We start from the raw sequence: 26,980 nt of genomic DNA on the forward strand, positions 1-26,980 counted from the left end.
CACACACACACACACACACACACACACACACACACACAGCATTGTTGACGTGAGCTCCCAGACTGGCCCTGTGGGAAATCCACTCTGACTCAGGCTGGGCCGGGTGATGGTCTGTGCAGGAGGAGACCCCAGGCCCCAGGGGGAGCTGGCCAGCCTACAGTAGTCCCACCATAGCCCCACCATAGCCCCGCCGTAGCCCCGCCTGCTGCTGTGGGCAGCAAGGCTGCAGGCAGATAAAAACTTGGGAATATTCTGGTAACCCTGGCAGATCCCGTTTCCTCAGACCTCTGCCTTTTTTGTCAGGAGTTCTAGGCTACGGAGAGTGAAACACTGCTTACCAGTGAATGGAAAGGGAAGAGGAAAGTCGGAGCTGACTGACCCCAAATCACATCTCTGACATGTGAGGAGGGAGCCTCCCCGGTCCTTACTCTGGGGTCAGAGGGAAGGTGGCTTCTCTTGCAGAAGAAGGGCCTGTGGGGCCCCGTTCCTACCCCCACACCGGAGCTCGAGGCCAGAGACCCCAGACTGTGCTGCACGGTGGCCGGGTCGAGTCCAGATGGCCTGTCCTGTCTGCTGCTCAGTGGAGCGAGGCCGCCCCGGGTGTGGCCTTCTTGCAGGAGGGTGAGGCCCGAACCCAGTCCCTGTGGCTGGGACGAGAGTAAATGTGGGTGTGAGAGGCAACAGGTGCAGGACCCCGAGCTGTGTGCCCTTTCCACCCCGTCTCAGTGGGACGGCCATGCCAACGGTGTCCCATTCCATGGTGTGAGAATCGCAGCCAGGCACATCGAGCCATGTGCAACCAACTAACCAGCTGGCCATTAACTTGGTTAACTTGGCGCTGGAGCAGGTAGGGTTCACTCTGCCAGCCCACTTCTCAACAGTGCCCAGCAACCAACCCGCAAAACGAGGACGGTCAGGATATGCAAAATGCTAAGTGCCACTGAATAGGGTCTGGACAATGGGAAGGAGGCTCCAGGAAAGGTATTAAGATGCCCACCTCTCCTCTGAGGGGCTGCGTAGGTCCCGGCACCTGCCACGACCACGCTCCGTGGACTCAACAGGCCCACGGCTCGTGGGGCTACACCCTCATGAGGAAGGGCAGACAAGTCCCATCCCGAGACAGGGCCTGATATGCAGACGGTCCCCAGAACAGCCCCTGACATCCACTCCCCGACCCACACACCGAGCCCTCTGCATCCCCCTCTTCTGGCCCCACTGAGACCCCCTTTCCCTGCGGCCCTGACGGAGAAGCTGGCAGCTGACACAGGCAGGCGGCTGAGTGAGGTCACAGACCGGGCTGGATGGACAGAGCCCAGGCTTCCTGAAGGCCTCGTAAACACCCCTCCTGCTCCCTCTCTGCCCCTCGAAATTCTGCAGAACTTCAGGGAGGGAGACAGTGGTGTGCGGGGGTGGTGGGGACCGCCTGCTGGGCACACGGCCCTGCGTGCCCCGTCTCCACGGGAGAGCAGCTGCAGACATTACCTCATCTCACAGACACTGGCCTCCAGGTCTCCAGTTTGGGGGGAACGTGACTCCCTCCTTCCCTCCCTCCTCCCCGCATCCCATCCCTGTGTGGACCCGGGAGGCCACCAGTACTCGAAAGAGCAGAGGGGGCACCCGAATGCTCATGAGGGGAAGAGAGTCTCCCCGGACCCCTTCCCTGCAGCCCCACAGAGGGTCCCCTTGAGCCGGAGCTGGTTCCTGATGCTTGGGGTGTGGGGTGTGGGGTGGCCCCTGGGGCTGTCCAGCACCACCTCGGGCCTAGAGATTTGTGGGTTTGGCTCCTCTTCCTCCCTGTGCCCTGGCCTTTGTGTCCACCTTAGCTCTGTATCGACGTGGTCCTCCCCGCCACATGTCTGCTCTCCTCCGCACCATGTGTCCATTGTCCTCCTGAGGACAAGGACTTACATTCACTTTAGTCTCAGAGACCCTTCTGTGGGGCTGGCTTTTGTGTAATAGTTGCTCAGCAAGTGAGAAGTTAAATAAAATGAATTAGTTTCATGATGTGTGGATAATGCGGAAGGACCTCGACCTCCCCTGGAACCCAGAAGGTGGATGCCAGGCAGCAGGCCTCCTCTGCGCCAGCCACTCGTCCGTCACTGTGGCCAGCAGCCCCCACGCGAGGCCCATGTGCCGACAGGACCCTCATCTCCCACCACCCCCAGGCCGGGCTGTGCACTTGGCGTGAGGCCGCGCCCTTGCCCGTGGGACCAGCGCAGCAGGATGGAAGGGAGGACTTTCTGGGACAGCGTCTATCCCAGGCTTGCCCGCTCTGGATTTCCTTCCTTTCTTGGGGGCCGTTATGGGATTTTCCCACTCATCTTCAAGACTCTAAAGCAATCTCGGAAAACCAAAGGCGGGAGGAGGGATGGGGAGGAATTCCGCCAGCTGCTTCTGATGGCCGCCCAGCTCCAAACAGGAAGGCTGCACTTTCCCGTGTGGACGTGGCCTCTGGTAAGAGGAAATCAGGACCCAAGTAACAATAACAGCCCCACGCACCCACATGCATCGGCTCCCTCAGGTCCATGGCTGCCCGTGCAGGGTAGAGCTTGGCTCTGGGAGGCTGTGAGTGGCTGCAGCGAGGGAAGGCTTGGCCAGGGGAGGGATTGCTCAGGGACGCCTGTGGGCCCAAGGCACGCCGCAGGCCTGGGGCAGGGGAGAGGCAAGGGGGAGCTCTCAGCCACAGTTCAGCCTCAGCCCCTGCCAGCTGGCTGGCCTTGGGCTCAGCATCCGTAATACCAAAAGGGAGATTGTACCACGCTCATGCATGCACGTGGCACACTTTGCCATGCCCCCGAACATTTGTGTCCTCTTGAAGAAACATGTGGGCTAGAGGCTCAAGCTTGACTTACTCTTGGGAAGACTGTGGTCGCACTCCTGAGGGATAAAGGGATGGAGAAGATCTCACACCTCGCCCTGGGGTGGCCTGCTGCAGTGCTCGTCCTCCAGCGGCCCTGAGGCCCCACGCCAGGCAGTGAGCCGGGCCGGGTCTGCACCTGCCAGAGGAACCAGGAGAAGAGAGTGTGCATGGTTCTGGAATCCAGCACACTGGGGGACGGCCTCCCCGCTCTTGTGTAGGACAGAGGGGCCTGTCGCTGGGGCATCAGCGTCCAGACTACGAGAGGGAGTTCTCATTGTCAGGAGGCGATTCCAGAGCCTGAAGGTCAGCACGTGGGTTTTGTGGGTGTGATTGCTTTGTTTCAATCTTTGAGGATATTTCAACTCCAACCGTGTGTCTGTGTTGGACTAACAAGGAGGGAAACTGAGGCACATGGCAGGAAGTATGGGCCGCAAGCCCACACGGTGATTTTCAAAATCCCAGAGCGAATGTGGGAGCTGGTCAAGGCCTAGCGGATTCGAGTCAGTGTTTCCCGTCCGCTCGCAGTGAGCAAATTGGTTCTGCAGGCCTGTCTTGTTTTTTAATCTAATGCTTGTTTTTATCTAACGGTGCCTGATACCTTCATGAGAGATGATGAACGCATCACCAATAGCCTTCACTCGACCCGACAAATTGTGAGCAGAGAATATATGCATGTAAGGGCTCATCGCTGAGCTATAAATTTTTAACACGCTGCTGATGAACTAAGAGCCTCTTACTGAGGACGGTGGGTGAATGAACTGTTGTGTTCAGAACAGAGACACCAACCCAGGCACGTGTCTCTCGCTGCCCGCTGTATGGACACGCAGCACCCACGCCCCGGCCCGTGGGACAGACGTGTCACTGGGCCCTGCACAGCCCACAGCCACATTGTCATTTGCTCCTGCCCAAGACCACAGAAAGCAAACTGTCTCTTGCTAAAGAAAGAAGTGACCGCCCACAGGGGTGTGGGGCTCTTGCCGCTCCCAGGGCCCTGGGCCGTGGTCACCTGCGGTCACTCGGGCCCCTCCACCCGCCCACCCTCACACCCCCTCCCGCACCCAACAGTCCATTCAGCAGCCCTGGGGCCCCTCCAAAGCCAGGAAGTTTGCTCTCCGTCCATTCTATTTTGGGAGCTTGGACTTGGCCCTGGAATTTTACAAGCCTGGGAGGAATTGGCCAAGTCTTGGCGCTTTCCTCTGCCCCCACAAGTCCCCTGTCTTCTGTATCCCCGGACTTGGCGGGGCCACCTCCCCAGGCTGGCAGTGGGACAAGGCTGGGACGCTTTCCCAAGGACTCCCAGGACAGGGAAGCTAAAAATCTGTGATTTTTGTAGCAAAAGTGTATGGTCTAGGGGGCTCCTGGGTAGCGCAGTCGTTAAGCGTCTGCCTTCGGCTCAGGGCGTGATCCCGGCGTTCCGGGATCGAGTCCCACATCGGGCTCCTCGGCTGGGAGCCTGCTTCTTCCTCTCCCACTCCCCCTGCTTGTGTTCCCTCTCTCGCTGGCTGTCTCTCTGTCACATAAATAAATAAAAAATCTAAAAAAAAAAAAAAGTGTATGGTCTATGATCCCTCAACTAGACCATCTGAAAGGATTCTCTTCACTGACATTGGGGCAAAATACACTGAGTTCCATTGCGAGGGCTCCTGATTGTGAAGATAAACTGCCTGTAACGATATGTTTATGTTCTCAAGACGGCAGCATAATTGTCTGAGCCCCTGTCCCCATGGCCAGCGCGTGGGACAGAGCCTGGCCTGTAGCAGGTGCTCGGTAAAGGTGAAGGGCCAGAGGGAGGGAGGCGTAGGCGTCTGTGTCACAGCTGTGTGGTCTCAGACCCAGGGGACACGGGGAGGAATGTTTGGGGGGGGTGCTCTGAGCAAACCATCCCTCCCACCAACACTTGGGGACAAAAGTCTAAATTCCACGGTGGAAAACCAGCACACCGTCTTCACGTTCCTGCTTCAGTTCTCAGTCCTTTCGAGGGAAGGACGCAGCAGGGAACTCGGGCTCGGTCCCGAAACACAGCCGCTGTGGTGACATGCTGGTGTCGGGTCCCAGGAGCTACTTGAGGGATGGCCAATGGCAGAACCCTTTAGCGCGCCAAACGCACAGAAATCACATGTCTCAAGCAACCCCAGATTCGTGCAGGCTAATCTCTGCGGGGCAGGAACCAGGCGTTCTCGACCTCAGCACAAGTGACCGCGGGCCGGACCGTCCCGTGTGGGGCTGCCCCGTGCGTGCAGGATGTCAGTGGCCAGTGTGACAACCAAAACTGTCTCCAGACCTTGCCAATGTCCCCTCGGGGGACGAAAGTGCCCCAGGTCAACAACTGTTGAGCCAGAGGGACTTCAAAGAAGAACCTGTATTTTACTGCTGGAAAGGCCAGGGCTCGTGGAGGCCGGGGAAGCCGGGGCTCACAGGGGCCGGGGAGGCCGGGGCTCACAGGGGCTGAGGGGGCTGCCTCTTTCCTTGAGGTGAAGGGGTCTGGACAGGGGAGAAGCCCACAGTTGCCCCTGGCTGACCTAACGTAGCTCCTCAGGGAAGTGGGTGAAGCCTCCTGTACTGGGAGGCCGTGGGGCGACAAGGAGAGCAGAGGAGCCGCGTTCCCCGAGGGCTCCCCTGCTTGCAGTGACAGGCGAGGCTGGGAGCACGTGGCACAGCAGCTCCGGGCCCACGTGCCCTCCTGCTCAGGCCCAAAGACCTAGCTTCAGCTGGGCCACGCCAGGCAGCCCCACCCCAGAAGGGGGATTCTTCGAAGGGACCTTCCCCAGCCTCCCTCCTAGGCACCTTCCTCCCGTTCTCTGCCCTACGCAGGTGTTTCCGTGGGGCCCACCTGGCGCCTTGGCAAGGCCACGTGCGTGTTCTCAGCACGGCAGTAACAGGTCTTCCTTGTCTGTCTCCACCCACAGGCTGAATGCAGAGCACACGGGGGACTTGCAGGATGGAGGCCTGGGTCCCTGAATGTTCTCGGGGAGGGGACTTCCAGACCAGGAACATCCTCACCAGGCCGCGGAATGAACGAGAAATCATGGCTGTTAAAGACTGGGCGTTCAGGCGCGTCTGTCCCGCAGATAGCATTCCTAGGAGAGCACACGTCACGGGTGACTGAGGTCTCCAGTGGTCTCGACGGGGACAGAAGCCATCGCGGCACCTGGTGAGGCGGCCGTGGGCCTGGCAAAGAGTTACAGCAGCTCCGCTGGCCGGCAAGGCTCCCGCGGGGGTGCCGGGTCCCTTCCTGGGCATGTGATACTGAGCCGGGGGCTTGCAGACAAGCCACCTAACGCATGGCCCATTTTCAGGAAACAAAGCCCAGGCTTGACAATCTTACCTCCAATACACATCCTCTTGTAGAGACTGGAAGCCTCTGATTTTTTCACCATAAAATCTTCCCATGGAGACATATAGCCTTGAGTCATGAAACAAACAACGATCCAGGCCTCAGGGCTCATCCTGTTCATTTCACCGTTTGCCCCCAGAACAAAGAGCGGGTGCCCCAGAGTCACTTGCTCCCAGAGCAGGGAATGAACCAACCAGCCCCGAGGTGCAGCCTCAGAGCCACACAGAGAACATTTTAACTACTTCCAGAATAACCCTTTGCCTCTGCTTCCAAGGGCTCAGAAATACTGAGGCTCGATCTCAGAGCACCCAGCTGCTTGATAAAGGACATATTCTAACGATCAGCAAAGACACATCCATCTTTGGAACGGTCATTTGCAGGAAGACAGGAAGCTCCGGTCTCAGCTGGGGCGGCTGGTCAGACACTTGATGAACGGGGCCCGGGCACTGTGGGCTGGCCGGCCAGGAAGTCCGAGGTCCACCCAGCCTGGAGATATCGCCTTGGGGCAGACAGGCCAATAGCCCACGGGAACGTAGGGTCCTCTGCACGTGGGGTCCCCCTTATGGAGACCATGCCCCTGTGCGCTGCGTGTTGCCCAGCCCTCGCCGCAAGCCTGCAGGTCCGATGTTTGTCACTCGGTGACAGCCCACCTTAGCTGCACTGCTTTCTTTCAAGCCAGTGACCACCAGCATTATCCGGGCTCGGGACAAGCCGTCTTCTGTACCTTAGGCCCCAGCTCCTCCTAAGTTTACCATCTTTTGGGGACCACGCATATGGCCACTTAACAGCCCGGCCAGCCCACATGTCTGGTTCCAAAACATCTATCCAGGACTAATTTTTCATGACCTCTCGAGACCTCTTCTATCAGCCACCTCACAAGTTTTTGGGCTAAGGAAGCCAGGCTCCACAGCCTTCACCCGCAGTGTCCACTTTCTCAACATGGTCCTCCCTAAGCATGCCCAGAACACACAGCCATTCCCTCAGCTGTTGGGACCTGGATCAGCCTTTTGGGACATATTCATTGATTCAACAAACGTTTACTGAGCACCCACTATGTGCTAAGTGCTAGAGATGAAGAATAAATAAATCAAATGGCCCTACCTTCTTGGGGGGACCTGCCAAACATCACCCATGATCCAAGCTTTTTCCCTCTTTCCCTGGGTCTCAGCCTGATCCTGGTAACTCTGCTTCCAAGCTTAAAGACCACCTTGTAATTCTCACTCAGCTCCCCAAGCAGCCCAGCCCCAGGGAGAGAACTCAGCAGACCCCTGAGGTTAAGGGCTTAATCCTGGTCTATACATCAGCCTCTATGAGTTTGGTGAATATGAGTCTGCCCCAAGAAACAGAGCCACTCTTGCTGTGCTGACAGCATGTCTCTGGGCTTGTGAGACTGGCAGCCAGACGGTGAAGCTGTCACATTCACTGAGAGGAGACCCCTGTGAGCCTTTCCTAAGCTCGTCCCTCCTTGTTACTCTATGTCCATAAACTGGTCGCAGTCGTGTCATGACTGTGAGGAACAGAGAGCACGCACGGGTCCCTGTGGGTGATACTCATTGATGTGCGCAGACAGAGCCGAGCAGTCACCCCTGATGGACTGGACCTGCTCATATACCGTCGGCCTCTGCCCTGCGGGGACTCGGGAGGTGTCTGCTCATGAGCAGAGCACCGATAAATCCTGGCTTAGAGCTTCGACAAAGCCCAGAAGGTTAATTAAAAGGAGAATGTGCTTTCCATGACTAGAAAACAGTGAGTACAAGACGATCGAGTTAATCAGTCTCACTGTGTCTCAGGGAAAGTGTTTTAATTCAATTACTTCCGATTCTGTCTGTTAACTCAACAGAAAGAGGATTCTACAATAATTAACTGGTTCTAAGAAAAAACTTTTAGCCAAAAGCCTGGGCTGGAAGCAGGTAAATCTGGGGAGCTGTACACAGAGTTTCTGTGTCGGCCGCTTGGCACTGGCTCCCGTGAGCGTCTGTTAGTTCGAGCAAGTCTGCTCATTTACCTGCGAATGTGGGTTTTAGCCAGACGCTAGGGATAAATGATCCTTTAAGAAGTCATCGTTATGGCGATCCCATTTCCTATGCAAAGTCTGCGCGGCTCCTTCCGGTGTTAGGTGTTGTCCCCAGAGCCCTGTCTTCCACCCGAGCCCCGTCTCCTGCCGGCCCTCCGTGGTTCAGGTCACAGGTCCCTGCACACTGTCCCCCAGCAGGAGGTGAATGATGCAGAAGAGGGGGCAGGGCTGTGTTCTACTGCGTCTTCCCGATGAGGGTGAGGCTGATGGTCTCCTCCATCCCAGCCTCTCCCCGTCTCAGAGGCCTCCAAGAAGGTGACGTGGAAACCTAGCAGGGCCGTCGGGCCGCGTGAGAGTGCGTGACCCAGGACTGGGCTGTTCCCACCCCGGACAGCAGGTGCCGCTGCTCCTACTGGAACGGAGGCCCAGGCGGGGCAGAGGTGACCTTTGGTCGAGACTCAGGGTCTGGGGGTGAGGGGTGCAGGACCCGAGAACCGACTTTGGCTCAAGTTCCAGTGTTGAGAGTGGTAGCCTCAGGGTGAAGCCAGAGTCAGGGTGAAGGTCTACACCGTGCAAGCCAGCTGTGTAGATGCACTGCGCTGGGAGCAGGGGCATGAGTCAGAAGCGCAGGTGCTCATGGGGCACTTGGTGGAATGATGCGAAGGATGGACCCTGTCCCCATCCCACTACCTCCCTATCCAGGTCACAGGTAGCCTCGGGCCTGGGCTTGTGAGGACGTAAGCCGGGGCCTCGGTCCCCACCTTTGGCCCCAAGCAACCACCTGTTCCAAGGATGGAACAGCATCTGCCTCCCTTCTCGTCTTCTGAAGGCCAGTGTGCACACCTTTCCCCGACAGACCGTGAGCCTCCGAGGAGCACAGAACACGTCCGGTCGGTTCAAACAGCAAACATCTGCTGGGCGGTAATAATTCCATCAGTCGTAGAGATGAACAACTTCCCAGATGCCTGGCCAGGTGCTACCCCGCAGGTCACACAGACTTCTCAGAATGTTCGGATGCAGGAATCCACGTCTCCACTTCGAAGGTGAGAAAACTGAGGGTCAAGGAGGTTGAAGTGAGTCGCCCGAGTCCTCCTGATTTAAGTGGAGACTCAGGCTCCAAGCCAAACACCTTCGACACTGAAAACGCCACTATGGAGGCTGGTGTCCAAGTCTGGGCCAAAGGGCGAGAGCGGGCTGTCTGGGGGGCGGAGGGGCAGTTACGGGGGCTGTGGTGCTGAGATGCCCCTGACAAGATGGCCGCTGGCCCTTTTGGGCTGAAGTGGGGAAGGTGTGGACTCAGTGTTGGATCCAGAACGGTCCCATGTAGCTGTCCGACCCACACCCCACCCCCTGCGCACAGGGTCCGGAGGTGTCGCCTGCTCTCCTTATGTGTCCCGAGCCCACACAACTGTCCGCGTTCGGGAGCACCCGTCCTGATGACGCTTGTCCCCACCTATTCATCCTGAGCAGGGGCTCCTCTGGAGTCTCAGCAACTGAGTCAGAGCCCAGGCCTGTTTGCAGAGCTCCAGGACGATGGGGGGCAGGCTTCCGAGGACCCCGCCAAGCGGGCCATGTTGCCTCTCTGGAGACTCCTGATGAGGGCAGGCCCACTGGCTGCTTTCCAATCAAGGGCGCTGCTGCCTGGTGTCTTTGCGGCTGTAGGCAGCCCACAAAACTGGTATTGCTGGGAAACGCCAGCCACTCCTTCAGCCCATCATGTATTCATCCAGGAAACTCTAATGGGGTGCACCCTCCGCGGCAGGCCCCGTACTCAGTGCTGAGGTCTCTAAGGTGAATGGAACACAGGCTTGTGCCCCTGAGTCGGATGCACAGCTAGGCCAACACCACGGGAGTGGCCTCCCCGAGCAGACTGGCTGACCGTCCTGGGGTCTGCTGCCCATCCCCCAGGACAGCCGCTGCTTCCTCCCTCTCTCCGTGCTCCAACAAGGCCCAGGAACTACCGGGCCCGGGCATCATCCCGACTCCTCGTCTGCTCATTCAACACTTACTGCATGTGCACCTGCCACGTGCCCTGTTCGGGACACAGTGTCGCAGACCCTGACCTGAGGAACTTTACAGCGATCACCATGACAGACACATTTCTGTGATGAGTAGACTCAGGCAAGGGGGCGCACGGGTGGTTTGAGGGGCCCACTCCAATAGGTGACGGCTGTGGAGCTGGAGTGAGAGCACCCGGGGTCACCCTGCTGCAGGGGCCGTTGCCTCCCAGTGTTGGACGTGGAGCCACAGGTACTCCAGGTGGGGTGTGGGTGGGGCAGGTGGGGGCGGCGGAGCCGGGGCAGCATCGCTACGAGGGGACGGCTGGTCCGGCGAGGGACGGCTATGGTAAAGGGTCTCACACTGCCCTCTGTGCGTCATGGGAAACTGTCACAGGGTCTTGAGTATGATCCCCACACCGGCTGACGGGGGGAAGGACAGCACAGGTCGGGGAGGCACAGGCAGCCCGGGGCGGGGGGGCTGGGAAGGGAGGGGAGGCTGGCACGTGGGTCCTGGCGGGCTCGTGACCGGTGAGCAGATCGGAGGCTTAGAAGATAGAGCCGACCGCTGACAAGCCCCATCCCGCTCTCCGTTTAGTCCAGGAAGGGACAGAGACGTGCCAACAGGGCCAGTGTCTCTCAGGTCAGCCACCACCATCATCACGATCGGGGCCACTGGCGATGCTTTGGAAAGACACCAACCATGTGAGGTTTGATTTTCCCTGAATGTCATACTCGAACGGTTTAAGCCCCTCAGAGCCGGAAGCACACACTCTCCTTCAGCACGAATGCACTGACTCCGCGTTCAGCCCTCCTGTGTATCCACAGACCCCGGCCATGGACTGAGGTCTGCATCCTACAGACTGGGTCGGAGCAGCAGAGTGGTGCCTGTGTTCTTCCTAGGGCTGCTGGGAGAAACATGCACATTTCAGCTCCAAAGTTCAGCTCATAAGACCACACACAAGCCCAGCTTTGCCCCACATGTGGTCTTGGGACAGCCTGGCCTGGGGGGCCAGGCAGCAGGCAGACATGTCAGCTCTGATTCTAGTTCTGCTTCCCTTTACTGCTGAGCCCAGTGTCCCCATTTCCAAGGTAGTGACGCTGTCTTCCCTTCCTTCCATGCAAGAGGCAAAGGCCAGTGCTGGGAAGACACGGCTGCAGTGTCTGTAGGACCCGCAAGGCGAGGCACACCCTGTCTCAGAGCAGGAGAGACGGGTGGTGAGTGGCTGTTACCTTGCACCCAAGAAGTGCCCTCATGGGCAAAGCCCCTGTCGCTGTTGTTGAGAGACAAGGACACGCTCTCACCATGTCTCTAACATCGTCCTTGAAGACAAAGAAAGTGTAGAGACTGTATGGAGCAGAGAAGCTGTCCCTGTGAGCAGATGGCGGGATTGCGTGTGCACCAAGTCCGAAAGAATCTACAAGCGATCAGGATTAATACGGTCATTGGACAGAAGGCCAAAGTTCAAAAATGAAGTGTATTTCTATATACGAGCAAAAAATGAGAACCGGAAAACTTCTCAGTGTCATTTACAAAAACATCAGAAAGAATCAGATATCCAGGAAGGAGCCCAACAAAACGTGTGCAAGACTCTACACGAGGTCTCTCCCAAGGATGGCAGGAAGGGACTGCAAACGTCTAAGTAAATGGAGACACATCACGTTCACGAACTGGAAGTCTCAGGATTTTTAAGATGTCGATGCTCCCTAAATAGATCTATCGTCACAGTCAAAATCCCAGGAGTGTTTTTTTGTGTTTTTTTTTGAGAACATTGAGAAGCCTGGCGGTCGCTCTGGTGGATGGGCCCTCGGTAGGGCCCCGAGTAGGACAGAAGGAGCCGCCCTGGGCGGGCTAGCTGCTGCTGGCCGGGGTGACCCCGAGCGCCTTGCTGCCGATGGGCACATCAGTCCTGGAAGGAGGGGCCAGTGCCATCCTTGCATGGCGGTCACAGGACATCTGTGCGTGCTGCAGGAAGGACGAGGTGGCCCACATGTACACAACAGGACAACGGGGTCGGGGGAACTGCAGCAGGTGCAGGAGAACCCGGGGCATCACCTCGGGGCTTCGCGCGGCACTTGTATTCAGGTGTCTGACCCACCTCGCCGAGAACCCTGTTGGCTGGGCCATGGGCTCTAAACACAGCCCTCGAAATCCACTTGGAAAATGCTGTTTTTCCCTCAAGTGCCCCTGTGCGCACACAGCCACACAGGGTCTGGAGCTGACACCGGCGTCCCTGCACCATCGCTGGGGGCAGGTCAGTGCACGGGGCCTCGTGGGGTCTCCAACCCTGCCCAACCTCCAGAGAGCCCAGGATACCCCCCCACGTGAGCTCCTCCAGCGTCCAGAGTCCAGCCCATGGGGTCCACCCTCCATGGGACAAAACTGCCCCTTCCCTGGGGATGCTGTCTCCCTGCTACCCTCTCCCATGTCCTCCTGTCCCAGGACCATCGTTCCTCCAGGTAGCATTTGTGCTCTGTGTGGAATGGGACCGGATGTGGGATCGAGTGGCTGGGACACCAAGGCTTGCTGCCACGTCGTCTCTAACATTTATGTAAAGGAGGGACGGGTTGAAGCCCCCGATGGCCAGAGAGGATCGGGAGCTGGGAGAGAGCAGAACTTCTGTGAGACTCCGAAGATTGGAGATTCACACAGCTGCAGACAGAGACATCATAGCAAGGACGGCGTGGTGGCGCCTTGGGCCCGCTGGCACATGCGCAGGTCCTGTCAGACCCCACAGACATGGCAGGAAGATGGGGATGGGGAGAACCACAGCAGGTGTGGGTCAAGTCAGAGGGTGCTGCGAAAGGGTGGTGAGGAGTGCCCCCGCTGTGGGGCTGCCTGTGGGACGCTGGCTCCTGGAGCCTGCGCTGCAAAAGCCCGTTGAGACTCTTCCATGATTTTCCAGTCTCTTCTGCATTTGGGCAAAAACTGTGGACTGTGTCGTGAAGGGGTCACCCGCCTCAAACCTCGAACCAGTCCTGCTTCCAGAAGACCTCCTCCACCACTGTCCTCCGTTTTGGCCACATTTCCCCAGTGGATGGGTAGAAACATCTGTGGAGACCCAGCTGTTTGCTCCCCCAGAGCATATTCACACCTGCGGAAGCTTCCAGAACACAGAATTTACTCTGCTCTATGGAAGCACGCAACCAAACCAGAAGAAAAGGAATTTTGCCGAAGTCCAGGAAAGACCCTGGACTGGATGGGCCTGGAAGTGCTGGCAGGAATGGACAAGACTCGGCGCACGAGGACACGGATGCGCGTAGTTCCAGGACTTCACGGGGAGGCGGCATCCCCTGCGGGCGTTCAGAACGAGAGCCAACAATGATGAGACGTTCTCCACAGAAACCACACGTGGGGGATGCTGCCTCGGTGGCTCAGTCAGTTACGCATCTGCCTTCGGCTCAGGTCATGATCCCAGGGTCCTGGGAGTCAAGCCCCACGTCGGGCTCCCTGCTCAGCACAGAGCCTGCTTCTCTCTCTCCCTCTCCTCCCTGCTCGTGCTCTCCCTCTCTCTCTGACAAATAAACAAATAAAATCTTAAAAAAAAAAAAAAAAGAAGCTACAGACTTCCCTCCTGACTGGACGCAGCATCTTCAAATGATTTTGCCCCCAGAATTGAATACCTGCCAGCAGACCGTTCTTGTGCAAAATGGAAGCATCATTAGGCAAACACTCAGAAAGTTTTACAGTGGGAAGGTAACGTTTCTGGAAGATATTATGAGAGAATGTCTGTCAAAATACTGACGAGTGGACACCAAGCAGAGCAATGAGATCCAGGAGTGGCCTGCGGTGAAGACGTGGTGGCTCGGGCACAGCTTATGGGGACAAGGGAGTAGGACATGTAACACGACTGGTGACGGAGACTCCAGGTACAAGGAGAAGCATAAAGTAAAAACAAAAGGGTGAAAACAAAGAGGGAAATACGTAAATAACTGACACATGAGAAGAGCCTCTGGAACGGGGACTTGTCCGCTGAGCGGAACACGCTTGAGGACAGGGAGGCATGCGGAAGTCTCACAGGGACCTGCTCCGTTAAGTGTGGATCTGGAGGACCAACAATCAAATAGCATATGTTTTTCGATTCAGCACCGAATTTCCTAATACAGCCCCAAACAGTATGGTTTGCTTATTAGATTTCAAGGATTAATCCAAGCGAGGCCTGCAGCTGCACATTCTGGAAACACTGAATTTTTTTTTTTTAAGGATTTATTTATTCGACAGAGATAGAGACAGCCAGCGAGAGAGGGAACACAAGCAGGGGAGTGGGAGAAGAAGAAGCAGGCTCATAGCGGAAGAGCCTGATGTGGGGCTCGATCCCATAACGCCGGGATCATGCCCTGAGCCGAAGGCAGACGCTTAACCGCTGTGCCACCCAGGCACCCCTAGAAACACTGAATTTTAAGGAAAACCGAATAAGCTGTGTTCTTGCCGTGGTGGCAGGGACACAGACCCACCTGCGGGGGGCCCAGAGGCAGAGGCTCCGCCGGAGACTCACACTGCTGTCCTCCTCCTGGGGCGCCTTCAGAGCGCACAGGGGCACGGCGCACACACCTGCGGCCTCGCCACGATTCCCCGGGCACCTCCTCCTCTCTGTGAAAATGCCCAAGCTGCGGGTGAGTGGTCACCCTGCAAAGACAGCCGCTGACCACTGGCTGCTGCCCCTGCCCCCGGAGGGTTAGCCGGAGGCCCGAAGCACTCTCCTCTGCAGGCGGAGCAGACACCGGCTGGCTTCAGCGGGGGTGACATTTCAACACGTCACGGAGCTCTACTCGAGATTCATGCACTTGACGTGCGTGAACGTCTCCAAAAAGAGGTCAGAAAATGAAGGAAAAGGACTAGGAGATTCTGTCACAGGAAGCGAAGAAATGGGTTCGTGGCTGGAGGCAGATGTAGGGTCAAGGCCAGATGTTTATGGCGTGTCTTCTGCGACGGGGGGGGGGGCCTTGGCAGGGAGGGGGTGTTGATGCGCAGGAGCAGGGCGGGCTCAGCTGCTGAGTGGGGGGACCAGAGAGGGTCTGGCCTGGAGGGAGCAGGACATTCCAGGCACCCGGGGGGCACCCAATACTGGGGCCTCAACCTGACCCTACCCTCCACACCTCTGCGCTGTCCCTAAAGCTCTGGGGGTCCGTGCCAGCCCCCCTCCCCCCCGGGCCCTCAGAGGAGGCCGGCAATGATGATGAGCCCCGTCAGCCGCTGGAGAAGCAGTCTCCATCACCTGACCCCTCAGGTGTTTGGCATCAAGACATCAGAACACCGGCATTAGAACCTTGCTTGGAGTTCGGCCCTGGGTGCTCACTGCCCTCCCCGTGGCCCCTCCGCATGGCAAGGGGCATGGCCCCAGCAATGCCCAGTTCCTGCGTTCCATGTTGGCGAGCGGAGCACAAGGATGCTAGGGTTCGGTCAGGCTCCCAGCCGGGGCATCTCTGTGGGGTGTGCCACTCAGGGCAGGCCACCAACGCCCCTCAGAGCCCTCCTGGGCCTCCGGCTCTCAGCCCACACACGCCACGTGTAATAACTAGTTGGTAAATTAAGAGCAGGGAACAAACTATGGACAGAGCGAGATGCTGGCTGATGGGTCAGCTGACGTGTCGGGGCCTAAGCTGTGGGAGAGGGAGGCTGGTGGCACTTGGGAACAGGGGGGCCAGGGTGCCTGGGCTGCCAGGCAGGGAGGAAGGGTGGGGAGAAACTGCATGGGGGCTTTCTTGGGCGTTGGGCTGTTTTTGTTTGGGATGTCGTCATAACTTAACCCCACATGGAGGTGTTCCCAAAGACAGAACCGAGGGAAAATACTTCAATTTTCAGAGATGGAATCAACGTTCTCAAGGTTCCCAGGCCCCATGAGCTCTCCTCACCAGGCTACCCAGATGCTCAGACCCAGAGCCGCCAAGCCCTGCACAGGATGGGCGGCAGGAGTGCAGAGGGACGCTGCCTGATGGGCCAGGACAAGCTCCGGGCCTGCAGCCCCTCCCAGACTTTCAGCCCCCAACCAGGCTTGCTCGGGGTTGGTGACACAGTCTCCAGCCGGCTGCTGCGTCTGCCCCCATGGAAACCCTCTGTAGGGACGTCAGCCACTGCTTACATGACAGCCACATTCTCCTTGTACCAGATGAGGCCCAGAGACCCCATAACAGCCCTGACACCCACGTTTCAGGGGGCCCTTTGGACGCAGGCCTTCCCAGGGGGCAGGGTCCACATGATCAGCCTGCACCCTGCCTTATAGGATCTGGAGCGTGCTCAGCAGACCCTGGACCCCAGACTCCCTCCTCGATGGCCCTGAGCTGCTTGCGGGACTTGCATGGGAACCCTCCCCAGGACAGTCTCTCCCAGCAGACGGCCACCACGCAGCTCTCTGCAGGAAGTGGGCCAGAGAGAAGGCCTGTGGGCTGCGGGTCCACATGGTGTACGCAAGGCCTGGGCAAGCCCACTGGCAGGGGAGGGGACCGCAGCCAGCTCTCCCTGCATCTCCACCTTCTGCAGCACAGAATTCAAAATTCCAAATTCAACCTGGCCTTCCAGGTGCTGTGAGGGTGCATTTGTCAAGGCTGGAGAGTAGAACACGTCATACTTATGGCTTATTTATGGCTTCTTGCAACAAATACTTAGACGTGGGCTCTTGCCCCGGGTCCCACATGTGTCAGGGCAAGTCTGCCCAGAACTGGGGAAGGAGGCTACTCCTGGAGCCCCCGCCCCAGCGCTGGGTGCCGCTCGAGCTCATTTAAGGTGTTGGATTCGAGGAAGTACGTGGTTCTTGCATTGGTTTGTGCCGGCCACGTGTGCTGTGGTGCCCTCAGCCTTCCAGTGCCCTCACGCCCCGATGAAATGCTCTGGTGTGACCCTCGGACCCTCCATGGCCCCCACTGTCCTCTTCCTTCTTCCTTCCACATCCACCTGTGGGTCCCCTTCTCCCTCTTCATAGCCCAGCTGCTGTCTTTGCTGACCTGGCTGAAATGCCACCTCCTCCAGTAAGCCTCCCTGGGTGGGCGCCCACTCGGGCTCCCGCTGCACCTGTCACCCGGCCCCCGTGGTTCTTGGTGTCTCTCTCACCCCAGATCGTGGTGCCTCTGGAGGTCCCTTGTCTGCTCCTGAGTGGAGCCGGCATGGACGGACAAGCGGGCAGACCCCGGTGTCTGGGGTGCCATCACGGAGGCTGGGAGTCGGGAGCTCAGTTCTAGACCCAAGTTAGCAGAGGGGGCGGTGTCTACGCCTCTCTCCCCGGGGCGGTGTCTACGCCTTCCACAGCTACGTGGAAGTGGCTGCCGCTCTCCCCTCCCCACCCCCCGGCAACGAGCCTGAGGCCCCTCCTTCACCCTAGAATGCAGCACGAGGGCCAGTGTGGGGACAACACTGCAAAAACCAGACGTCAGACCAACCTGCCAAAACGCCCCATAGGATGGTCCCCGGGGACCATGCGCTTCTTCCCACAGCGTCCGACCTCGAGGGGTTTCCAGGGAACAAATGCACAGAAAGGGGCCAAATTGAGAGGCAGGGGTTCTGGAATGTTCTTGGTCTCCCTCTGAAGAAACTGAGAATTGTAAACACCAGAATGACCTGCACTGGTTGGCGTCAGTGGCCATCCATCCTAACCACCCGAGACTCCACGTGACTCTGTCTAGCCCTAACTACCTCTGCATTGACTCTCCAAACGGGGCCATGTTTGGAGGACTGGCGGTAGGACTTCAACACCGTTACCCCTGCCACCAAGACTCCCTGTGGACCCTCCCACCCCCATTACCGTGCTCCATTCTGACACATATGGAAGCTCACACCTTCCTTTACGTTTCTGAGAAATGTTAAGGCATCGAGTGCCAACCCCAGAGCAAGACTGACATGCCCAGGGTCGGCCCCTGGCTCGAAACCACCTCTCGATTCAGGATGAGCCGGACAGCAGTGAGGGAACCGGCCCGACCTGACCCAGGGCTTCTGAGGGTCGACCTCACCGTCCCATGCAGCCAGCGGCAGGACCACAGCCACACCGATGCCCCTACAGACCAAAGACGGGACGTATGGAGCCACCAGGCGGGACCGAGTGGCTGCAGGGCATTCGGGCTCTTTGGGTCGCTAAAAGGAAAACCTGTATTTTTAAGCTGGGGGTTTTGTTCCTGTTGTGCATTTGTGTAAAGACAGGAGGCTGGGAGGACAGATGTCAGAGGAGGAAATCAAGCCAGTGCACAAGCTCAGCCAGTCCTTGCTCCAGCCCCACATTCGGGGTGGGAACTGGCACCAGAGGGACGCTTACAACCCATTCACTGTGCCCCCGACACCCTCGCCGGTGGCTGGGGTGCTGCTCCCGCTGCGGAGCCGCGAGCGCAAGCCAGAACAGATACTGTCCTGCGTTCTGTCCGCTGGGGCCGCCGGGTGAGTCCTTCCTGTGAGGACATGGACGCCCTTCAGAGCCGGATGGAGGGCTCCTCATGCTCCCTCAGATGCCGGCAGCAGCAAGGCCTCTGGGCTGGAAGCCAGGAGCATGAGGAGGACCAACCCTCAGGGCTCTGTGTCCCCCACCCCTTCATCAGTAAAGGCCTCTCCGGAAAACCACTAAGGAAATAAAACATCTCCCGTTTTTCTGTGTGGCGCTTTTCCTATCCGGATTTTAGTGGCATTTGGACCTTCCCGAGGTAAGAACTCAGCAAGTGTCCTTGCTCCCTCTGTCCTACGTCCCATGTCCAAGCCCTGCAGGTCCTGTGGGATCGGCTCCACCGGCCAGGTCAGGGTCACCCGTCGCTGTGGCATCCGTCTCCCGCCAACAGCTCTAGGAAGCTGTGAACCTGAGTCAGACCAGGTCGCTGTCCTGCCGTGGACCCTCTAGTAGCTCCCGAGACCCTCAGCGCCAAACCCAACTTTGCTCACACCCTGCGATCCACCCTGGCTGCTTCCCTCCCTGCCCCCCACCCCCATAGCGCCGCCTGGCCTTGTGTTCACCACTGTGTCCATGTGCCCAGAAGGTGAGTCCCAGACAGCGGACACCTGCCCTTGCCCGCTGCCCACTGTGTGCTCTCAAGAGCAGCGGCGGCTCCAGTGAGCGAGCTCTTTCCAGAAGGGGTATGGCACAGATGAGCCACCATGGCCTCTTGCTGCTGGGACGGGACTGGCGTCTACGCTGAACCTGGATGGCCTCTGAGCAGAGCTCACTGGCTGAGGCCAAGGCTGATTGGGGCATGTGGCTTGATCACCTGTCATCAAGGCTGGTGTTACTGCCGAGCAGCCACTCAGAGTGGAGGAAGTCATGTGCTGGTTCTGGAAGCTTCTGCCTGAGGCGGAACCTGTCACCCATATTCGTTGGCTCAAGCAAGTCCCTCAGCTGTACCTGAGCCTCACGGGGCCAAAACGAGCGCTCCTCCTCCTGTTATTCCCTATTTCCCTACATGGGCAAGCAGGCCTCAGAGAGCCCGGGAGCTGTAGGCTGGGCCTTTGCATTGTCACTGTGGCAGGTGCCTGCCCCACATACCCTCATGCAGGAGTGAAAGGAAGAGAGGGCCTCGAGCCCCGTTTCCCCCGACACCCATGCATTGGTCGGCACCAGGCCTGGGGACAGCCGACGCTTGTGTCTTCCAGCCCAGAGGCCTTGGGGAAGGAATTCTGCAGACCTCAGGGCAAACCCTCTCTGCAGGCATCCTTGCGGGGTCCTGGCCCTACTCTGCTGCGGGTCAGGCTGGCCGGCTGTTTGGGAAGGCCAGACGCCCAGTGGTATTGGGAGTGAGGCTCCAGGCACCTGGTCTGTTTGCCCCAGGACCGCATGTGGGCTTTGTGGTGGTGCCAGGGGAGGCCACGTATCTCCCTGCTGACCTGGTGAGCACCGCCTCTCTCCCTAACACCCCGCCGGCTGGCTTGAGGCCCACAGGCCCCGCAGAGACTCTGGTGCTGCTCGGTCCATGGGGACTGCAGTCCCTTTCTTGCAGCTCCCGCCAACCAGACAGAGTGCACTGGGTGTGGGGCTCGGTCCAGGGAAGCGAGCCCATGGCTTCTGGCCGGGGGTCCCATGGGGCAGTGTCACCCTATGCCCACTCTGCGCACGTCCACGACACTTGCTTCAAGACCCATCCACCCTGACCTTCCTCCGGTCCCTTAGCCCATGGAGCCTGCTCTGCGCTGAGGGCGCTAACATTTCTGTGAATCGTGCTGTGAAATCCATGCAGAATTCGGTTCTCCAGGGGTTGCTGGCCATGCCTGAGTCGTAAAGGGCAGGTGTCGCAGTCTGCCCTCCGACCTGCTGGAGGCTCCACCCTGACTGTGGTTCAGATGAAGGGCAGAGAGCGTGAGGAGTCAGCGAGCGTCATGTCCAGGCCTGCAGCCCTCTGCTCTGTGGCACATCAGAATTGCCCATGGATATTAGAAGACGCAGGTGCCCGGGCCACATCCTGACCAGCAAAATCAGAACCTGTGCGGGAGGGACCCAGGCGTGAGTGCGTCTTCATGCTCTCCGCAGGCACGTGGGGACCCTGAGCCACACGCCACGTGCACGCGCATCACGCGGCGTCCTGCACAAGGGTGAGTGCTCCTCCCGTGGGGATTCTGGATTTCAAAAAGGCATGAAGTCGCACTGCCACCCACCCACATACCTCACCTTGAATTACAAGGCGCTCGACATTTGGAACTTTCTGGAACTGCCCCGCACACAGGTTTCATGACTGCTGGCTACCTCCTCATGATACCCGAGTCCCCCGTGATGCACAGGGCCCTGTTCAAGTGCGCACGTGTGAATAAGTGGAGAGAACAGTGTGCATTTCAAAGCGCCGGAGTGTCCGTCCTTCAGATGTGCCCCTGGCTCGGACCCCAGTGCCGTCACTTACTGAAAACCACTGTCGTATCCACGGGGACAGCCCGAAGCCCACCTCCCAGGACGCCTGCCCCGGAGCCACGTGAGCTCAGAGCTCGCATCCTGCACCAGTGTATTGGGGGCAGCCCAGGTTGGGGAGCAGGGGGAAGGGCAGGGCTGGGGCCGCCGGGGGCAGGGGCTGCCGGGGGCAGGGAGAGAGAAAAGCTTCTGTGGCAGCAAGTTCCAATGGCCTCCCCTCTTGCTAATCCGAAATCTTAACAGTCTGAAACCAAAGCAAGTGGACCACCTCAGCTCCAGCTGTTTTTCAGGTCAGCCCCGTCCCAGCCCCCACTCCATCCCTGGTGGAGGAGGGGAGGGTCACCCCAGGCTACCATGGCCTCCCCTTGCCCCCCTAGCCTTCTCCTGTCCCAGGGACTCCCTGTTCTGCCTCCCTGCTCTTGGGAGTCTCATGGGGCCTCCAGACTGACAGAGGGACAGGAGTAGCTGCCTCCCTGGGAACTGGGGGCTGGGCTGCTCAGCTGCTGGGGCCACATGACAGAGGCAGCGGGGGATGCAGCCGCCATGGTTCTCTGCCAGCCTCGCAGGGGGCCTGCCCTGGGGTTCCGTGGGGCACCCCATTTCCCACTGTGTTTGCACTGTGTAGGCCAGGCTTTGGGAGAAGCCAGGGACGCCTGGCCTCCACGCCCGGACGGTGGCCTCTCTCTACGAGGTCCTGGGGCCGGGAACACGACTTTGGTTCTGACCTGAGGGGCGTCCAGGTCCTGTGGGGTCCACAGGCTGCCCTGTCCCTCAGGAGCCCGCTGTCCGTGGCCTGAGGACAGACATCGAAAGCAATCACACTTGGCCCTGGAACGGCCCACTGTCCAGGTCGCAGGAAAGGCGGCTGCATCATTTGAACCCAAACACAGCCGGGGTGGTAAGACCCACCTGAGAATGCGGGGAAGCCCATACCTTCTTGGGGTGAGTGAGCGTGGTGGACAGAAGCCAGCAGCCTTTGCTGGTCCGGGCAGGGGCGGTGCTGGGGCTAGGGTGGCTCTTTCTCGGGGAAGCAGGGTCGGGGGACCTGGCACAGGGACCAAGTGCTGCTGCCCCCTGGATCCTGTCCAGGATCTGCTTCCTGGGTGCTGGGGGTTCAAAGGACTCCACACTCCTGGCTTCACCTGCATGCCCTTGGCAAATGTACAAGACGACTAGCCCCGGGTCTCACTGGTGCGAGGCTGACGTTGGAGTGGAAGCCCCTCGGCCCCCAGGTCCCTGGCTTCTCTTCGTGCTACCCCTGCAAACCTGGCCTGGAAGGGACTGGGGGACACTTCCGGCCTTCCTGCTGTGGGCCCAGAGAAGAGGCAGAGCAGGGTCCTTGTGCCACCAGTCAGGGTGTCCCTTCTTTCCAGTCGGAAAGAAACAGCTCATTCAGGAACCTCCCGTGCCCCGGCAGCCTCCTGATTATTCCTTCCAACCTGCCCCAGCCCCAGAGAAGGAAGAGCAGTCCATTCTCTCCGCTTCCTGCTTGACTCTGGATAACCATTTCCCAGAGTGGGGTGGATGCCAAGGGCCTGTGCCCATGAGAAAGCGGGGAGGGGGTCCTCAATGCCAATGGGCACCATGGTGGCGAGAAGGGGCCCAGGCCTACCTGAGGCAGGTGATCCCTGCCCATGTGCCTCTAAGAACGCACAGAGAGCACCTCACCCTTACATCTGATGGGAACCTCGACAGGAAGCTGACCGAGCCACCGGCCACCCAGTCAGCGGACAAGAGGCAGGGCTGGCCGGGTGGAAGAGGCAGCAGGGGTGGACCGCGACCCCAGTGGGCGCAACGTCCCCAACAAACGGTCATTACAGAAAAACCACTGTGGGTCTTGGGTATTGTTTTTCAATTCCTGAGCATTATGAGACCCTCAGAATGAATATGAAACACACATGCGACAGTATTCACATATGCAAGTAGCAAATACAAAACTGGAAAATGTGTATCTACTTTGATTAAGAACTAAACAAAGATTAACAGGCTAGTAAGTAATGGTGTCATGAGAGGTCATACAGCCCACTAAAATCAACACAATATCAAGGAATCGTTAACCATTTTTTAAAAATGACTTCATTATGGTGGGTTTATCTCATGGAAAAAACCCTGTACTCCGAGCTTGGCACTTTGTCAACTGAATGACCAAGTCCCTCAGCCTGGGTTTCACCATCATCTGTGAAGAGGGGAAAATATCTGCCCAGATTACATCAACCATTCATTGTCTTTTTGTCCACTTACTCACTCAACACTTGGCAGACGTCCTACAGTGCAGGTTGATTCAATTTAAATGACGAGCACGTACAGGTGACTCCAGGAACACCCCAAGAATATAGTGGATGAGACAGTGATGCGACTTCTGGAACACAAGACAATGCCACTTAATTAAAGCACAGCGATATCCCAGGGAGCTGGACGGACTAGAGAGGGATGAAGTCTTGATTATTTTGTAGTATTTGCACAAACACCCATACTGGAGACCCCGCACGTGCACACCCACGTTCTCTACACCACACCCACCCATTGCCACAGTGGCAGACGCACAGACGGCATCAGTGTGACGCGGAGCTGGCGAACAACCTCTGTGTGCTCTCGTGAGGACAGAGGAGCCCCAGATGGGGCTGTGCTCTCGGCACAGGAGCATCTCATGTGTCTTATCCGCCGAGTCCTTGCTGCCCTGTGAGGACGGTATCACCAACTTCAGTGTATAGGTGCAGAAGCTGAGGGCCTGCTCTTCAGCCCGGGTCTTCCAAATCCTTCCATCTTTTGTTCACACCAGGAGATTCTAAAATGCTCACGACATCGAACCCTCGTCCCAACACCTTCATATCTCCCACTTGAACAGAAGTCTTCTCGTGCAGTTACCTGCTTTGCAAACCCATTTTCCTTGGAGGGCTTCAGCTCTGCTTCTTAAGGGCAGAAGCTTCCTGAAGGCAGAGGCTGTAGGTAGTCAGAGGCGGTCCTCCAGGCCCTGCACGCCATGGTGCTCAGTGAGGCCATGTTGCTCTGGAGTGCTACAGGGGCTCTGCGTCTCTAGGAGGTAGTCTAGCGAGGGAGACAGGTAATCAGGCGATTGTAACACCGGGCGGAGGACGCTGACCGCAAGCCAGTGCCAGAGAGACCCCAGGGCGGTTTTCTGTGGTCCCTCAGGACGCCACACTGCATGAAGGACCCATCTGCCTGTTTCTCCCAAGACCCAAGTATGACACCAAAACACAAAGAACAGAAAGCCCTCCCTCCCCCTCTGAAGGGGCTCAAGAATCAAGATGAGTTCTCCCACCCTGGGTGGTTTGTAACAATCAATCCACAGACGAGAAAAATCAGTTTTTGTTTCCAGGGCAGATCTGTCCCTAAATTGTTTTCCGAGTCACAGTGATTTAGATGAGGGACAGAATTTCATCCCCAAGTTTGCTTTTTCTCACCTCTGCTTTCTCTTGGGTGGTCAAGTGCTGTGAGATTTGTCATGATTGGTGAGGAAGCGCCCACTGAAGCGAAGTCCCCCTGCCTGCCATTCAAAGCCTGGGCTCTGTGACAGAAATATCCAACCGCTCACGATCATCTAGTCCCTCTCTCTCCCCATCCGGCACGCACACTGTCCCAGAAACTGAAGGTCGAGGTCCAATTATGGGAAGGAACAGACACCTGGATGTCAGTCTGAGTGAGGGCTGAGATTCCGTGCTCCCAAAGCCTTCTCTGGATCTCTGCATGAGCGACTCTGCTGAAGGAAAGACAAGCTGTGGCTTCGTACCCCCACCCCCGAAGGTGCCACTGTGTGTGGCCCGCAACTGCTGCCCAGACACAGGAACTAGAGATCGCCAGTGGGCCCCAGAGCTGCCCAAGGGGGGTAATGGGCTTGAGTGGGAAGCAGCCCACAAAATTCACATTTAGGACCCTTTAAAAATAGATGCTGTCTTACTATTCTCAACTAGTATTTAAGCATCTGGTAAGGTTTTGCCTCGAGATGCCCCACCAGGACTGCTCTGCGGCGGCAAGGTGGGAGCGAGGTGGGAGCTCGCAGCGGGGTCTCGAACTCTGGAGCTTGGCTTCCTTGTGCAGGCTAAACAGGCCCTTATAATCTCTTTCAGACTGATTCACTTAGCAAATCCTTTCCCCTTTAAATGCAGAAAGCTGAAGTCGAGTTCACTGATCAAAAATGTCCAATGAGTGGATAAAGGCTGAGCTGTCACTTTGTCACAAATTAAAACCAGATCCTGTAGGAATCTTGCTAGGCTCCAAAGACAAACATCTCTGCTGAAAACAGTCCACCCTTCACATTTTAGGGCGGCACAGATCACGTTCTATAAAGTTATGTGGAAAAAATGCGAGTAGGACGGCAAACATCAAAGTTTAGCTATTCCGGTTGATTTGAGCACAGGAAGTGTAGCCTCCACATCACCAGGAGTCCCAGGCGGGGCTCCCACCCTCACACACAGCAGGCACCAAAGTCAGGACTCGCGTCCCATTTCTGGTGTCTGGTGGGAACAGTGGGGGCGCTGACCGGTAAACCAACGTTGGCTTAAATCCCCGAGCACAGCTCCTCATAACCACCTGGGCCACTGACTGACCGTCTTACTCAAATTCAAAGTAGATGGTTCTCCAGGTTACTGAGTGTCCGGCCAGGAAGAGCGCTCCTGAGTGCAGAACATCACTGCTTTGCTCCCTGCCCTCCCCCAAACAGCGAGCCGCCCCAGATCTCAGGGGGGCCTTGCTGATATGCCACGGACACCCGTCAGTCCCCAATAGCAAGCTGCCGCTGCCGTGCTCACGCACACTGAGTGCTCAGGGGAGTGGGGGGGGGGGGGAGCACCACACTGACCCTCGTCACACGCTGTGCTTTCTAAAGTTTATGAGAGCAGAAGTTATACTCTTGGGGCTTGTTTTTTTTTTTTCATGAAAAATCCAAAATTTGGGCAGTTAAAGCACTGTTAAGAACAAAAGACACAAGATTCTACCAACCAACCATGGATAATCACTACTTACCTTTTTCCTGTATTTTTATAGGAAATATAACGTATATTTATAGGAAATGAAACACTGAAGAAAGTGGCTATTTTACAAAAAACACTGCAGAGTAATATGACAATTGGACGTAACAAACTAAATGCCAACATACATTCTGGAAAGATCCATGATGGTATAAAGGGTATTTGAACATGATAGTTTCTTCCGTATATAAAAAAAAAATCCCCTCATGACTTCAACAAATTTCATGTTCACAGCTGTGTCTGAATCTTATGAAAAAAAAATCCAGTTGAGTCTTAGGAATTTTTTTTACATGGACTTAATTTTTTTCTTTTAAAATGGCTCTCCTCGTTAAAGAGAAAAGCCACAGCTGTTTTCAGTCGTGGTTCCCTGGTATTTCGTTCAGAAACTGTCCTAACTGCTGGTGGGAAGATGGTTTCCATGGGAGACCCGGTGAATCAGGAACATCTCCCGACCCTCTGTAAGACCCCATCTTCAAACCGCCCGCGGCAATCAGTTCACACCGAGAATGATGCAGAATGGAGCAGGGATAGCCATGCGGTGCTTCTCTGACACGCTTTGTGCTTGCGCCTGTCCTGCTTTTCCATCAACCAGAGATGTAAGACGTGACCCTGCAGGGAAGAAGTCAGGGACGGATCTGGGAACACGGGCTCGAACTGGAAAGTACGTTCTGTCGTAAGGACGGATGGTGCGGAAATACAGCCCCCACCCCCCAAGCTATAAGTATTTCACAGGGAAAGGGCTCTTTCCCCTTTGTGTAACTCAACCTCTTACCTGCTTTGCAATTCTCTACAAGAGGACAGTGGATGGAATTTCTCTGTGAGGCAAAACTAGAAACAGGGGCCCTTCGTTGCCCGGTAATGAGTAATTAAAAAAAAAAAAAAAGAGATTTCTAGTTCCAGCTACCAAATTCTTTAAAGAATTCCTGCATGAAAAACACAGTCAGTTCAAAGCCCGAAGTCAGAAGCTGTGACCCACGTGGGTTTACGGCCACACTCA

The 26,980-nt window shown here is 57.2% G+C and overlaps 1 long non-coding RNA gene across 1 annotated transcript in view; it reads right to left on the bottom strand.

The window, feature by feature from the left end:
* Positions 1 to 24,092, bottom strand: part of LOC121103999 — a 52,611-nt gene extending 28,519 nt beyond the window's left edge. Inside the window, exon 1 of the long non-coding RNA XR_005836347.1 lies at positions 23,240 to 24,092. This is a non-coding gene — a long non-coding RNA (uncharacterized LOC121103999). The remainder of the gene's footprint in view (positions 1 to 23,239) is intronic.
* Positions 24,093 to 26,980: the final 2,888 nt, after the last annotated feature.

This window comes from Ursus maritimus, unplaced genomic scaffold (genome assembly GCF_017311325.1).
Source record: "Ursus maritimus isolate PB19 unplaced genomic scaffold, ASM1731132v1 scaffold_2, whole genome shotgun sequence".
In the NCBI taxonomy this organism is placed as follows: domain Eukaryota; kingdom Metazoa; phylum Chordata; class Mammalia; order Carnivora; family Ursidae; genus Ursus; species Ursus maritimus.